General features: G+C 38.7%; 1 protein-coding gene across 4 annotated transcripts in view; it reads left to right on the top strand.

The window, feature by feature from the left end:
- The window catches only part of Slit2 (slit guidance ligand 2), a 350,512-nt gene that overhangs the window by 188,396 nt on the left and 147,064 nt on the right, over nt 1-15,052 (top strand). The gene's annotated exons all lie outside the window — the stretch shown is intronic.

The following is a 15,052-nucleotide window of genomic DNA, read 5'->3' as shown; positions in this document are numbered from 1 at the left end:
CCTATTCACTGATATGTATTTCCACTTTAAAATGATAATATGTAACATTTCCTGAGTCCTATTAATGTATACAAGGCTCTTCGCTGAATATCTCATGTAATTTCCCAACATTTCTATAAAATACATTTTTGTTAATATTGTGTTTTTTTATTTTTGAGCGCTTATTTAATTTCTTTTTTAAATATAATGTTTTATTAGTTACAGTTCATCAACTTTGTATACCAGCTATATCCCGCTGCCTCATTCCCTCCCAATCCCACCCTCCCTCTCTCATCTCCTCCTAAGCCCCTTCCCCAGTCCAATGATAGGGGAGGACCTCCTCCCCTTCCATCTGACCCTAGTCTATCAGGTCTCATCAGGACTGTTTTTCACAGTCATCCTCTGTGGCCTGGTAAGGCTGCCCCCTCCCCTCAGGGGGAGGTGATCAAAGAGCCAGCCACAGAGTTCATGTCAGAGACAGCCGCTATTCTCCTTACTAGGGAGCCCATTTAGAGACTGAGTTGCTACAGGCTACATCTGTGCAGGGGTTCTAAGTTATCTCCATAAATGGTCCTTGATTGAAGTATCAGTCTCAGAAAAGACCCTTGGGCCCACATTTTTTTGATTCTGTGTTCTCCTTGTTTAGCTCCAGACCTAAGCATATATCCAAAAGATGCTCAAATATACAAAAAGGATATTTGATCAACCATGTTCATAACAACTTTATTTATAATATCCAGAATCTGGAAACAACACAGATGTCCCTCAACAGAGGAATGGATACAAAAAAATTGTGCTACATTTACACAATGGAATACTACTCAGCAATTAAAAACAAGGAAACCACAAAATTTGCAGACAAATTTGCAGAAAAGATCATCCTGAGTGAGGTATCCCAGAAGCAGAAAGACACACATGGTATATACTCACTTTTAAAAGGATAGTGTACATATACTAGATGGTAATCATACTAAAATCTGTACACCTAAAGAAGCTAAGCAAGAAGAAGGACCCTGGGTAAGATGCTCAATCCCCATTCAGAAAGGCAAATGGGATAGACATCAGAATAGGGAGAAAACAGGGAACAGGACAGGACACTACCACAGAGGGCCTATGAAAGACGCTACCCAGTAGTTATTAAAGCAGATGTTGAGACTCATAGCCAAACTTTGGGCAGAGTGCAGGGAATTGTATGAAAGAAGGTGGAGATAGAAAGACCTGGAAGAGTCTGGAGCTCCACAAGGAGAGCAACAGAACCAAAAAATATAAAATATGTTTTAAATTTTAGTCTTGGTGTTTACTTTAAAACTGTGAAGACTTTGTAAGTTTAAAAATAAATATAATTGCCTTAAGGTCATAGAGGTACCAGCACATTTGATAGAACTCTTTAGATAAGGATACAAAATTCAGACCATCATTTTATTCCACTGCTAACAAACAGAATTGTTGTAAAGTTACCCATAGATTCACCAAGTAAGTCTGCCTGAACTAGGCAGTTTACTGAGTGATGAGCATTCTACCCAGAATTTCACACAATTTGGACACTTTGTGCTTTTGTCAGGATTACCTCATAGATGAGAGAGTGAAAGGTGGTTTTTTTTTTTAATTTTTACCTAAGAATTTTCATGACATATATTTTACTAATATTTCTACTCCCCAAACTCCTCTCTCATATTCCTTACTAACATTCATTCTTTCTTAAAACAAGCAGACAACAAAGGAGAAATTGTAATAACTATGAAAAACAAATAAATCTCAAGAGACTAATAAAAGAAAATCAGTAAGATGAATAGAATACTACAACAAAAAGTGTGTGCGAACAGGCACACACACAGAAAGAGAGAGAACTAGAGACAGAGAGAGAAAGAGAGAGAGAAGCAAAGAAAAATAGACAAAGACATAGAGTGTCTTTTGTTTTGGTCAACTTCTCCTAGGCATCCGTCTGCTTTGGAGTGACATCCCATTGGAAAAAACTGACTCCTTTCCCAAGACCTGCCGCTTACACTTCTTACTTAGATGTGAGGATATGTGTCCATTTCTCCTTCTCATTGCTAGGACATTGACTGGTCTGAAACTGTATGGGTCTTGTACATGATGTCAAAATTTCTGTGAATTCATTTGTGTAAAAGTAGCGCTGTTTTTGGAAGACACATTATTTTTAGTTATTCATCATCTCTAGTTTTTACAGTTTTTCTGTCTTATCTTTATCATTGACCCCCGAGTCTTGAAGAGAAGAGTTCAATAAAGACATCAGACTTAGGGCTGTGTGCTCCAAAGTCTTTCAGTCTGTGTACATTGCCCAGCTGTGGATATGTGGGTAAATATCTATCTGCTGAAAGAAAAAGTTTCTCTGATAGGAACTGAATAATGCAAAGATCTATGTATATAGTAATATATTGTTAGGCGTAATTTTATTTATATGTTTGTGCCTTTAGCAGAATAATAGTAGTATTGTTTCCCCCAGGCATTATGACATATCTAGCATCAAATGCTTGGCCACATCAGCAGGTTCACACAAGGTTCCATCTCAGCGAGCTAGCCTTCCAATCAAAAGGTGGTTAGATACTCTCAGGACATTTGTGCCACTACTACACTGGTATCTTTCAGTCAAGTATTTGTTGTCACTGGGTGAAACTGATGATAATATATAGATATAGATATAGATATAGATATAATTTTTTTCTCTACCAGCTTTAAAAGTACCTTATAGAACCATGGACAGTAATAAGTAGGGATAAGGATTCTAGTTGAGTACCAGCTCACGTTCTTCATGTTCCATGACACATACGTTGTGTCTTTTGCAATAGGCCTTGCCATCAGGTTACGGAGAGTAACCAACATCCTTGGTGATAACCTGTGTTTTTTGGTGTGTGTCTCTGTGGTGTTTGGGGATGTGTATATGAACTCTTTGGCCAAGAACTCAACAAGATATACCTGTTATAACTGGGGTTTTACTTGTTGGTATAAGATGCCTGAAGGGGCATTGTCTCCCCTATTAAATGTAGCTCCATTTAAATTCCTTTCCTATGTGTATATTAGAAAGCGTCTGCAGCAGTAGGCTTCCATGTGGCTTTTCAAAAGGCATTGAGTGTTAGTTTTCCATCTCTATGGTATTCTCCTCCTATACCCTATGCTCCCATCCCCTGCTTCTGCCCTCCCCTCTTCCTCCCCACTTGGATGGGAGTGGAGGTTTAAAGAGGCTGTACTGTTTGCCATAGTGAATGCGAGCGAGAGAATAATTCATGTGGGAAGAATCCATGTGTGGATGTCAGTTTTCTGGTTTGGGTGACATGATTCATGCATGGTACACGAGGCATTCTCTCTCCTATATTTATAAAAAGAAAAAAAAAAGTCCTGTATATCTGAAACTAGACTTGTATGCAATTAGATTTAACATAAAAAATTAAATATATCTTACTCTTCATACATAAGTGTCTTTCTTTCTACTCCTTTTACAAACAGTTGCTCTGTAAAGAATTCTTTTCTTAAATTAAATGTTTATTTTTTATATTTATTACAGTTTATTCACTTTGTATCCCAGCTGTAGCTCCCTCCCTCATTCTCTCCCAACCCCACCCTCGCTCCCTCATCTCCTCCCATGCCCCTCTCCAAGTCCACTGGTAGGGGAGGTCCTCCTCCCCTTCCATCTGACCCTAGCTTATTCTTAACCCACAGAGAAAACATTCATGTGGGCCTCTTATCTTGAAACTCTTGACTACCCTTTCGAGAATCTGTTTCCCTGTGACCTCTGGAATACTCTACATACACCCAGTTATTCTGTGCATGAGACAGATCTCTGTTGGCCTAGTGCAGACATGTGAATTTTACCTGAGGCTTACACTTCTTTCATCCAGTGAGTCTTTTGGAACTCCACATCCATGAAAAAAAAATGTTCTTTTCAAGAAATATATTATTTGATTGGATATGTGAACAAAAGAATCTTCCTTGAGTAAACAACATGTTCAAAATTTACAAATTTACACCATGGTAATATTCACAGCTTGACATATTTATTTTCCACCAAGTTATATCTTTTTGCCTTCCCAAAGTTTAAATCAGGGCAAATATTCATCTATCATTTCTCAGTAGCTTCCAGAGTTGTTCGTGAAATTACAGATTTATGATATTCGTAGTCAGACTCTAAGAGAGGTTAAACTGTGGAGGAAAATAAAATTACCAGTAATTAAATTTACAGGCAGCTTTGCCATCTACAGCAAATTTATTGCTTCATAGTGAAATACAGTTGGAACACTTTCACATAAAGTGGATCCATTTTTACATGATATAGGTATTATACGTTGCCATTTCAATTTCTATAATTAAAATGATATCACTGGACTCTGGGGTTAATGGGATACTCTACTAAGAACCATACGTCGTGGGCAATAAAATGCGGCACTGCAGTGCTGGCTCTTTCCTGAAGAGCTGACGCAGTAATTCAGCCCCACTAGACCATGCTGTCCCTTTAAAAACCCTCAGACATGCTGAAAGCAAAAAAGGAATACTCCCAAGAGTTGCCTTTAATTTTCAGAAATTTACAAATACTAAAGAGTGCTTAGAATACGTACATTTGAAAATTCTTTTCAATTATCCTACTCTTACTCCCTTCCAGAGTATGCTACATTCAGGTGAGACTTGTAAAAGCATCATGCCTGCAGTCTCGGCCCATAGATGTTTGGGGGAAGAACACTTTGATGAATTTGAGACTCTGCTTTCCTATCTGGTAGTTTCATTAATATGTGGGTTTTGGAGTGGTCCTCTGTTTCACTAAGGCCGAGGCGATGACTCAGCGGATAACAGTGCTTGCTGTGCAAGGCTGCTGATCTGTGCCGGACCCTTGAGACCCAGATGGTAGAAAGCAAAAGCCAGCTCCCACAGATTGCTCTCTGGCCGACACAGCCATGGGGTGGCATTGTCAACCTACACATATACATATGCACATAATCAATACATACACCTAAAAACAAATGAAAAGAATATAATTAAGGATATAAATTGTCATCCAAATTCTGCAATTTTATTTTTTTTCACCACAAAGATGAAAATGTAGGGGTTGGAGAGAAGACTAAGTTGTTAAGAGCATTTGTGACATAGCACTGGAGTTGGGCCCCAGATCCATCATTCATGGCTCACAGTTCCCAGAGATCCTGTTCTAGCCTCTGTGCCTACACGAGCACACGCAACGTGAGTGCATACACACACACACACATACACACAGAGAGAGAGAGAGAGAGAGAGAAATAATAAAATCAATATAAAATTAAAAATAAAAATTTTCTTATGATTTCATCTTTATAAAACATAAAACACACACACATATATATTATTTTTTTAAAAGAGTGGAAAGTTTTGATATGTAAATTATATCCAAGTAATATTTTTGAGCTCTACTAAACATTTTTGTACCACTTTTGTCATGTTTTTCTGTTTTATTTATGAAGCCTTGATTTCACAGTGTATTTTAAGCAGACATAAATCTTCCATTGAAGAATTTTTGAAACTCTCTAAGAGTGGGAGAAATAGTCTTCCTGAGGGAAGAACATTCCAAATGTTTATCCAGTACCAAATGTTCAACCCTGAAAACATGTACAAGTAACATTATATTTAGGAATATGTGTGATTGTGCGTGCACACACACACATACACACACATATTCATGTAAAAAAGAGGGCATGCTTTTGAAAGAGAACAAGTAGGATATAGGAGAATTTGGAGGAAAGAAGAAGGAAGTAGAAATGGTGAAATATTAAAATCTCAAAAAAATAAAAAATAATAACCAAAGAATAATAAAAGCTATGAACAATTACCTTTAATTGATATCTAAGATGTTTAGAAGTTGTGATGCTGCAATATTGTTTTGAACTGAAGGTTTTTATACTGTCAGAACAGGAGGCACACACTGACATTATCCTTTTATAAAATCAGAGTCCAGAGCACAGGTTGACTTGGAAAATGCGAGGGTGCCGAAAACACAACAAAGCTTTCTTTTCTTCTGTTTGGATGAGGAACTCTGTGCAGCTTCACATAGAAATTGCTGAAGCCTTTGCTATGGTCTTGTTAAGTTGTAAACTAAAAAGTTTCTTAAGTAAACACCTGGTAAAATCACTGTATCTTTGCTTCTTGTTAAGATTCACTTCCATCTTCTTCATCAGCCAGTGTATCTGGAATTCAGATACAAGCTTTTGCTCCTTTTTTGTTTCATTTGTTTTTAATTTATTTATTTTTAATTTGAATTTTTGCTTTTATTCACAATTTATTAATTATATATCTTAATTGAAGTCCCCTCCCTCAACTCTTGCAGTCGCACCCTCCCTCCCTCTGCCCCTCATCTTTTTCCCCTGGTCCACTGAAAGGGGGGAATTTCTCCACAATTGCCATCTGCCCTTAGCTTGTTAGGTCTCACCAGGACTGCTTAGATCCTCTTCTAATAAGTGGATATTGACCGTATAATATAGGACAGCCATCTACAGGCGTAAATAAGCTAAACACTAAGGAGGGCCCTAGGGAGGATGCTTAAATTTCATTCAGAATGGCAAACAGGATAGACACCAGAAGCTGGGAAAGAGAGGAAACAGGATGGGAGTCTACTATAGAGGGTCCTCTGAAAGGATTCACGCAAGAGGAGATCAAAGCAGATGCTGAGACTCAGGGCCAAACTTTGGACAGAGTACAGGAAGTCTTATGGAAGAGGAGGGGTGGAATTAGAGGGACATGGAGGGGAGAAGAGCCCCACAGGAGACCAACAAATTAAAGGTCTGAGCCCAGGGGGTCCTGAGAGACTGATGCACCAGCAGAGGACCATGCATGCAGAGGATCTAGACCCCCTACTCAAATGTGGCCAGTTGGCATCTCAGTCTCCATGTGGATCTCTGAGTGAGGGGAGCAGGGGCTGCCTCTATTATGAACTCAGTTGGCTGCTCTCTGATCACTCGCCCTTGGTAATGCAGCCTTGCTTTTTCTCTTTTTAATTTTCCATATCACACTGTGTCTTATTACCTATCTCTAAGCCGAAGCTCTATTTTTCATAAATAATTTCTCCTTCTTATTCAGTTATCTCTCAATTTGTTCTCAAAAAGTACACTAATGCCCCTTCCAAAGCACTTTCTGCTGTGTGATTCCTTACTCTTCTAATAACCAACTCTTTTCTTTACCTATGTTATTAAGAGAATTTCTTCATTCTTTATGTGTGTGTGTGCCTGTGTGTGCATAGTTATAAGTGCATACCCTGACCCTAGCTCTGAGAGAACTAAAGCATTTTAATGTTCATTATCTGAGAATAAAGCATCTCTTGTTTAGGCTGGATAAAAAGTGTTGAGAATAATTTTCCATTTCCAATACAAAGTACTTGTACTAACACAGCCATTTCAACTTATATTTTTGTTTCTGATCTCATTAAAGAATTTGGACTATGATAAGAATATCTTTTCCATATGTTAAAAGGCAAAAGAACAATTCCATTTTAGTTTTACTTTGGAAGAGTAGAAAATGACAGCTTTATGCAGTATTCTCTATATAAGAAATCAAGTACCTTTTAGATAGGAATTTACTTGAATGTAAAAACCAGTGCGTGTAATACTTAATTTTCTTTCACTTCTAGATTGTCTCAACAAGTGGGCCAGCAATTCGAATGTGATCGAGTTTAGTTATGTATTATAAGGAGTGTGAGTGTGAGTAAGGAAGCCTACTTTGGCATTCAGCCATTTCAAAAAAGAAAAAAGTTTATGAGAGAGAGAGAAGATGAACTAGTAAAGCACAGCATGTGAAACTTCTAGCAGAGGACATCCTCACAGAGGACTGGAAGAGGACATGGAGAACAGATCTGTTATGCACGGATATCCCAGTGATACATGCGTAAACTTAAAATCCACAGGAAATGCTTTTGACTAAAATCTACCCTCCCAAACATGCCAAGAGGAAAGAAAGTGATTTTCATTATTATTTTGCAACATTTCAGGTGTTTTTTTTTTTTTTTTAATTGATTATTACTGAGGGATGCCTCTACCTCTGTGGTTTATTTTCCCGTAATCTGAGCTTGCTTAGAGTAATCCCTGAGTGAGTCTTACCCTTTAAGGAGATACCTAACAGTCCACCTGCGAAAGGACTACCTATTTAGGTGACCAGTGGAAGTGCAACACAGAAGACTTAATGGCGTCTTCATTTGTGGATACTCGGTGAGGAACTTCACACATTTCACAAAAAATATTTAGCATTACTGTTTCTTCATGGGATACATACAGCAGAGTTCAGTGATATCCTAGAAAATACAAAGCAGAAATCAAAGAAATTTCACACCTTAACCAATATTAAAAGCTCATTAGCCATGTAACTTCTAATGAGCAGCACCATAATTTCTGGGACATACCTGTCCAAAGACACTATATTGGACCACTATACTTCCCAAATTCTGGGATATTTGCAGACCACTGTGGATCCCCAGGTGCCCAGATGTGCCAAGAAATCAGGGTTTTTCTAGAAACATGGATCACTCTAGTTTATAATGCACACAAAGGGAGTAGCTTGTTTTTTTGTCTAAGGCATTTAGACACTCATTTTAGTCTCTCTAATCGGATGCCTCTGTCCAAGTAAGTGTTGCATTCTGAGATATTCTTGGAAAGATTGGTGACAGGGGGAAGATTAGTTTTTGGGTATAATTTTGTAGAAAAAGCATAAAAGGTTTTCGTTATTTGAGTGTTTCATTATTTACAGTTGATATGCTGGCTGTAAGACTTTCATGATGGTAAACATGGTTTAAAAGTGGTCCATTGGAGCCATGAATAGTGGCACATGCCTTTAATCCCTCAGGGAGACAGAGGCAGGCAGATGACTATGAGTTCAAGGCCTGGTCTACAAATCGAGTCCAGATCTCCAAGGCTACACAGAGAAACCTTGTTTCAGGAAAAAAAAAAGTTGTCTGTTGGAACTGAAGAGATAAGTCAGTGTTTAATAATGCATACTACACCTTTAATAAGAATGAAGAGAAAATCATGATTCCCCTGAACTCCATTGTGTGAGGACTATCCTAGAGAGTTTTGGTCTTAATATTTTTGCTCATAGATTTAAATGGATACCATATCTCTACCATATCTGTATATATATATTTTCTAGCCCCCTTATATAACTTGTATTTTATTGCATTCCTATGAAAGAAATGAAAAAGAGTGTAAATCCAGAACTAAATCAATTTTATCAAATTATTATGGGGTTGGTATTGGATATAAATTTATACTGAAAATAAATGTATCTATGCACTTAACATTTGGGTGACAATAAAGTTTTTCTTTGGAGAATAAAAAGAATGCATACCACAAACAGAGCCAAAATATCTGGGCTCAGGGGGGGTCCTGCAGAGACGGATGAATCAACCAAGGACCCTGCATGTTGAGGACCTAGACCTCGTGTTCAGATATAGCCCATGGGCATCTCAGTCTCCATGTGGTTTCCCTGGTAAGGAGAGCAGGGGCTGTCTCTGACATGGACTCAGTGGTTGGCTCTTTGGTCACCTCCCCCTGGCAAAGTGGCCTAACTAGAGAACGAGGATCCCGGCAGTCCCAGCGATAGGCTAGAGTCAGATAGTATAGGAGGAGGACCGCTCCTAACAGAGCACTAGGGGAGGGATATGATGGGGGGGAGGGTGAAACCAGGAGGAGATGAGTAAGGGGGCTACAGCTGGGATAGAGAGCAAATAAATTGTAATAAATAACAATAACAAAGAAAAGTTAGAAAAAAATAATGTATATGGCTTTTCCAGAGAACCAGAGTTCAGTTCCTAGTGCTCATAACGGGTAGATCACAACTGTTGTCACTTAAGTTTCAGGGAGAATCTGGGACCTCTAGTCTATGAATAAACTGGTACTTACATTCACTTACCCAAACACATACACATAATCAAAACTAATAAAAATGAATCTTAAAAAATGGAACATCCGGACCATGCTTGGATATAACCTAGAACCCCTGCTCGGACATAGCCCATGGCAGCTCAGTCTCCAAGTGGCTTCCCTAGTAAGGGGAACAGGGACTGTCTCTGGCATGAACTCTGCGCTAGTTATTTGACCTCTCCAGCCTCCCGTGGGAGGAGCAGCCTAGCTCAGCCACAGAGGAGGACAATGCAGCCAGTCCTGGTGAGACCTGATAAGCTCGGGTCAGATGGAATGGGAGGAGAACGTACCCTATAAGTGGACTTAGAGAGGGGCAAAGAGGAGCTGAGGGAGGGTGGGATTGGGAGGGAATGAGGGAGGGGGCTACAGCTGGGAGGGACACAAGGTAAATAAACTGTAATTAATATAAAAAATAATTAAAAATATATCAAAGAATGGAACATCCTTTTAGTAGATTTTGCAGGTTGGTGGTAGTAATATCGCACAGCAGTGACAGTGTAGCACATCCCGTTAACTGTACTCTGAAATATGATATCCAGTTATGCATACATCAATAACCCCAAAGTGGCCTTTCTTGTTTTCTACTCCTTTGTCCCGATTATGGTATAAATATTCGTATTGACCTAATGGCTTTGCTGACTTTTCTTTTCCTACTGATACTTATGCCTTCTGATACTATATCCACATAAGCAAACACCATACATACATTCCAAAATTAACCAGAGCCTTAAAGACACCATTTACTACAGATGTTTTAATAGGATGCTAACATGCGTTCCAAAGACATTGGTCATTGTAGTTAGCTGGTACATTATGAAGGCATAAATTCCTGGATCTCTGGGCTACATATTTTTCCTACTATAACTGCGTTGAAGCTCTTGCTTTTTATTGTTATTGCTGCTTATTTGTTTTGCTCTTAAAAGAAGCACCATAATAAATTCTAATGAGTGATCCTTGGCCAACACCTTGAAACCACTGTTCAAGTGACTGAATAATAATGACTCTTATGTAAGAAGGCATGTGGTAGTTGCCAACAGTATAAGGTTTGGGGAGCAACTAAGTGAAGTACAAACCCTGTCTCTACTGCATGCATGCTACCAAGATGACCACAGGTTAGTTGTGTAACCTTTACAACCTCAGTTTAATCTCTCCAAACTGAGAAAAAGAGATCACATCCTGATGTAAAAAAAAAAGAGTTAACAAAACAAAACAAAAAGTGTTGGCTAGCTGTGAGTAATCACCAATTGTATGTGTTAGTATTGACTATTACTTGTGTAGTCATCCCAAGGTACATACTTAGATATAAGTAGGCTTCCACAAATGTCACTGAAGGAATACAAAGTCCTTCAATAACGCTTGCTTAAGAGTAAGAATCATGGTAATAGAAGGGCAGATGGAAAATTCTGGAAATATTTTGAACCGGGTGATGATTTGGTAGTAGAGATGCACTGGATTCATAAGATATCTGAAGTCTCTGTCCTGAGCCCCTGAAATGATAATGCCCCCTTAACTTGAAGGAAATAGTTGATAATTTTTTGTATGATACTTATTTAGGGACGGGGTGCTTTAGAAGTGCTCATAAATCAAGAAAAAAAGAAAAGTTTGGACAGAGGCATTAAGATATGGGGATGCCTGGCAATCCACTGATACCCTAGCAGTGGTCAGGAGAGTGGAGAAAGAGAAAGCTGGACTGTAAGCACTGCTGACGTATTTGGAAAAGGGTTGAATGTAGAGGGAAAATAGAGTTTAAATGAGAAACCGGGCCTTGTGATTATCCAAGTGGATGGGTAGTTCTTGGAGGTGTTTCAATAGTGTGCATGCAAAGCATGTAGGTTTCTTCCTGCTGGAACCTTGTTATTTTACTCATTATCTTATTTATTGAGATTGGCTTCTGAAGGGAACAGTCTGCAGCTCTTAACACCTCCCCTCTATTTTCAGGAAAATGAATAAACTTCTTTCAAGAATTTCAATATTTTTTTCAGAGCTGAAGAGGTGGCTCAGCAATCAAGAACACTGCCTGTTCTTGCAGAGGACCAAGATTTGGTCCCCAGCACCCACACTTCAGCTGGCAACCCTCTGGGACTCCTGTTTCAGGAGACCCATCGCCCTCCTTTTCGAGCAGCAGGAATGCACATGGTGCATACACCATTAATCCACATACATCATTTTTTAAAAAAGAATTTAAGTGTTTTAAATTTCCTTCAGGAAATGTCACATCATGACTGAGGATTTTAGTAATCAAGATCAAATTGAATTGATCTTGCCTCAACTCTTCAGTATTAGCTGTGTCCATTAACACTAGCTCACTTGTATTTATTGGTTTACCATTTTGTCGCCATGTTGCTCAGCAAACTCAAATGATTCGAAATGCTGCTGGAGAAGAGTCACCTTAATTTACATCAAATACTTTCCACTTGGAACCAAATTCACATTTTATTGCCCAATGTTCTTCTTTAAAAAAATACCTCATGGACTGGACACTGGCCAACTCTTGGAGACGCCGCCTGGCACTTCTCTTCCCATTATCTCTGCCTCCACTGATACTCAATTTCCAGATTAATCTTCCTAAAAATCAACTCCTATCAAGCCATTTATCTGCTCACAGAGATTTCTACACTCTATAGCCTAGTGATATAATTACAAACTTCCTCCCATGGCAGCGCCATCCCACTTACTCGGTAGTTCTGACTCACCGTGCTTATTCCACAGTTCGTAGACCACAGTTAGGATTGCCTCCCCATGCCGTCAGTGATCTTCAAGGAGTAGAGCAGATGCAACGAGGTCCAATACTGGCTTCCAAGTGCAGTCGTGGCAGTATGCATGCAACCAACACCTCTGTGACACTTTCATACTTAGCTATTCACCTTTTCTTCTTTACTTGATTTTAAATTTTCTAGAAACAGGGAACTAACTTCACTCAATTCATTAACCCCTAACATACTAGCTGAAGTGCCACATTCAGTGGAGAAGTAAGTGAGGAATCATGACTGAAAACCGTACTTAAGTATACATAGGAAATAGGAACGATCATTAAATAAATGTTCTAATCCATCTTTGCACAAGTGAAATAAGGCAAAGACTAGGATGAGTTAAGTAAACCCTCCCTAAGTTCATAAAGACAGGAAGAGTGTATTGAACCTGATTGAGTAATCTCTGTCAGACATTCATAAACCTTGGATCGGTATTTACCTGCATTTTCTATGTGTTTAATATTTGACGAATAGTGTAACACTGATAACATTTCAAAACTTGGGCCCTCTCCTACAAAACTGAAATAATAATTTTGCTGCTCTATAAGATAGGCATAGTGATTGGAACATAAGATGATGTATTCTTTTTGAAGCACAGACTACTGCTCATGTCAGGTTCTTTCTTCCCAGGTGAACACTGCCCATTCCTCAAAAGGGACCTGAGATCTATAATTAAAGCTGCTTAACAGTGGGGACTGGGCACTCATGCATGCATAGACTCCATTCCATGGTCAGCAGCTATCTACCCAGGGGTAGAGCTGCACACAGCTATCAGGCCTAGGAAATACTGAGCTTTGATCGCCTTAGACATTCATAGGTTTACGAAAAGGAATGGTTGGTGACTATTAGCCAAAGAAAGCTTCTGTGCTCTGGAAATCTGTCACAGGGAATCAATAAAATTAACATAAAATTCACTAATGATATCCCTCCTAAACTGCAGTGTGTCAGAGATATGTTTATTTGAACCACCCAAAACCTTACTTTTTCCACCCTACTGAAGGGAGAGAAGAGTTTGTTTGCAGGATGTGGAAACCTGCTGGAAGCAAAACTACCAGGAAAGCAAGAGACCCAAGTTATAAAGTTTGTAAGGCTACAGAGGCTAGAGAAAACTCAAGACCTGGAGTAAATATTTTTGACACCATTACCTACATAATTACAGAAATGTTCCTTGTCTGAGAAGTGGAAAGGGAGAATGATTAGAAAAGGTAAAACACTCAGGGATATGAGAGTAAACACACAATCATTTTTAAGCAAGCATGATAGATTCGTATTTGCTTGAATTCCATCTTTTCCCCCCTCCTTGGTGCTTGCTGCATTTTTATTTTTTCCTCGGAAATCCCTTTGTTCTGTTGCCTCCATCAAGACTTTAAAATATATGTATATTGCTAAATATTCTACTTGACATAATTTTAAAAGGAAGAAAAGAAGTCAGTCCTAATCAATGACAAGTGAGGGGGGGAATCAGCACATTTTAAGGAAATGAAGTTTTATTGCTCTTAAGGATGTACTGAAAGTATTGAAAGCAATAAAGATCTACATTGCTCCATACTGTATTTCCTGTGTAAGCACAAATGAGTAAATTTACTCTTTGATGTAAAATATGAGACTTTTGTTGTCTTTCTTCCTTTTCCTCTTCTTCTTTGTTTCCTGGAGGCCTTCTGTCATTAAGTAACTAACATTTCTTTACAAACTGCTTAGCAAACGTTTTTTTTTTTCATTTGAACATTATGCATATTGGGATATAAACTCAAATCTTATGTTTAAAACTCGGCCTTAATGAAGTCAAGACCTCGCACTAAATCTCTCTATCAGGCCACTGCATCCTCTCCTCTCTTGTGTGGCTACAAGCATGTGAATTATGAGCTCTGCTCACAAGCAGCTTTGAGGGAGGGAGTGTGGACCGACCTGCATACCGTGCGTCCACGCCGTGGAAGACGGCTCAGCCTGTCTTCTTCTGTGCAGCTGTGGTCAGTAGCTTCACTGCTCTTTGTGAGAACGGGTGGTCTTAGAATTTGAGTAACTTCAGTGGAATTTGAATGGTTTGCTCGATAGTTCAGCTTCTTGTTGCACACTCATGTGAATAAAATCCAGAAGGCAATTTTCTGGTTTCAATGGTATATTTGTGTGTGTGTGTGTGTGTGTGTGTGTGTGTGTGTGTCTGTGTGTGTATCTGGGTTTATATTTTATGTGATAAGGCTAGTAATACTTTCTAGGCTCTTAGAATTGACTGTGAACTCTCGGGAGGAAAAAATAACGATCCATTTTACTATGAGTGTTTTTTTTTTTTTTTTTTCTTCTCCAAAATCTCCTCAATTCAACCTGGAGAGTGTTTTTTTTTTTTTTTTCTTGATAAAAATGTATTTCTTAATTAAATTATGATGGAAGTATAGACTCCATGTTTATGACTATAGTAGGATTATTTAGGGAAGACTTTAAATCAGCCTA

This window comes from Meriones unguiculatus, chromosome 12 (assembly GCF_030254825.1).
Source record: "Meriones unguiculatus strain TT.TT164.6M chromosome 12, Bangor_MerUng_6.1, whole genome shotgun sequence".
NCBI classification, from domain to species: Eukaryota; Metazoa; Chordata; class Mammalia; order Rodentia; family Muridae; genus Meriones; species Meriones unguiculatus.
Note: the sequence above shows the minus strand (reverse complement) of the source record. Positions and strands in the feature narration are given on the sequence as shown.